We start from the raw sequence: 2,355 nt of genomic DNA, 5'->3' as shown, positions 1-2,355 counted from the left end.
TACTTAAAATGTGTTTCAAAGCCTAATGTTTGTCAAAAACATCTTCTAATTTTTTTTACTTAAGGACAAGTCTTTTAAAACTGCAACCTAATTGATTATAAAATTTGATTAACCGATTATGCAACAAAAATTTGCTCTTTAAACGATTATGACACTTTTCTAATCAATATGTAGAGAACCCGCTCATTAATCGATTGAGGAAGTCTTCTAATCGATTATGATTCGGATCTAGCAAAATAGTTCTTATTTTGCAGGTCATAATTGATTATGGTCGGAACCCGATTGATTATGGTGTGGATCCGACCCTAAAACCTTTTTTTTCTAAATATTTTACAATAAAATAAGAATTTGTGAGCATTTTAAAACACAAAAGAAGTTTGAAAATAGCCTCTCTTATACTCATTATCTTGCTTTTTTCAATTTCATACTCACTTAAATTCTTTTAGTTCTAAGAGAGTAAATACTTAAATAGAATTATCTCGTGTAAATTGATGTTGTTTTGTAATTGTAATCAAGAGAGGATTATTATTTTGATTTGACTCTGATTATTATTCTTGATGCAAAACATGTGAATCATATAATTTAAAAGATGGGTAAGTATTGATGTATTCAAAATAAAATAAAAAATTGAAATAACATTTTTGACATTTTCAATACTTTTACAAAAATATTAGACTTATTATCTCTTTTGAAAAGTAATACAAATTTTAGAAAACATAAATAAAATATTTTTAGAAAAAATAAATTAAGTATAATTTAAAAAAAACATAAATTAATTGTTATGTCCCAACAACTAAAATTAAAATATTTTTAAAAGAGCTAAAAATAAAATTATTATTCGACAAAAATAGACATTCATCCATAAATTAATAACTTTTAAGAACGTTGACCATGATAATAGTTTTACAAATATTTTAAGTCAAACTAAAATAAATATTGTTAAGAATCATTAACTAGTGACAAAGATTACAAAGATCTATGTGTGATATGTGAAAAAAAATCTAATGCGCTATTAGGATTTGCATGGAATCCAAATTGCCAATATGAGTATGACGTTGCATGACAACCACAATTACTTTGATCATCGTATTTACGCTGAAATCATATGTGCAAGCAACGCTGAAGAAGAAGTGTTTGTCAGTTAATTTCTGAAACCTCATTTTAAATGGGGGTTCAATTAACATAAAAATCACACAAGAAGAGTATCAAAAGGGTATCGAAGACTGCAAGAACCATTTTCATTGATGATTAGTCATGAGAAAAGGAAATAAGTCAGTGACAACCAAAGATTTATCGATTAAGATGAGAATGATTTGAAAGAATTTTACAGCTTAAAAGCTTGTCCCGTTTGGTAAGGACTTACAACCTAAAACTAGGTTTCCTTCGATTATCAAACTATGAATCAATTTTTTTGCTCATACTCAAAGACAAACCCATGTACAATCATGGATGTGTATTTATGAGCTTCCTCAAGAGTATTAGAGATTGCATGCTTTGTTTAAGATTGCGGGAGGAGCAAGCACACCACTCATGCTAGATGAAGCTATAAAAAATTGTTCATTTGGTCACTATGCGAGGGTTTTGATGGACATTGATCTTTCTTAACACTTATTTGATGGAATCATGATGGAACAAGAAGGATGTGCTTTTTATATGGAGATAATGTATGAGAAGGTGTCAGAATAGTGTGCTCATTGTAAATCCATTGGTCATTATGTCAACTCTTTGCAAAAGTTGATCCCTAAGAATAATGTGGAGGTGAATCGAACTATAAAATGATGAGTGCAAGCCACAAATCAAAATAAAGTATATTGAAAATAGGAGGAATTCAAATTCTTCAAAGTCATCCTATTATCAAGGAAGCCACGCCTATTATCAAGGATGACACGTCTATTATCAAGAAAAATACACATATTAACAAGAAAAGCACACTTATTATCGAGAAAATCACACCTATTATGAAGAAGGGCACGCCTATTATCAAGGAAAACACATTTACTTTGCATAAGGAGAATGTGGTATATAAGAATAACAAGATAAGAAATTGCAGGAAGAGTTGAACAAATCACCTTGAGGGGAGCAAATTATTTCACCTAAGTAAGTTGCTCATATTCATGAGGAAGAAAGACAAGTTGATCAAATTCTTAAACATCTAGAAAATGGTGAAACTGGGGTGATAGGCATGGATAATAGGAGCGAAGATTTTTATTATGTTAAGACTTTTGTTATTTAAAATACTTCACATACTGATAATCATATGGAAGATTTGAATGAAATTTTTGGAGTGAGTTCATCCAATGTTAGCAAGAGATCAGAGGGTAGTTTAATTTTGAACATCCATCCTAGTGAGAAAAT

This window comes from Lathyrus oleraceus, chromosome 7, assembly GCF_024323335.1.
Source record: "Lathyrus oleraceus cultivar Zhongwan6 chromosome 7, CAAS_Psat_ZW6_1.0, whole genome shotgun sequence".
Taxonomy (NCBI): domain Eukaryota; kingdom Viridiplantae; phylum Streptophyta; class Magnoliopsida; order Fabales; family Fabaceae; genus Lathyrus; species Lathyrus oleraceus.
Note: the sequence above shows the minus strand (reverse complement) of the source record.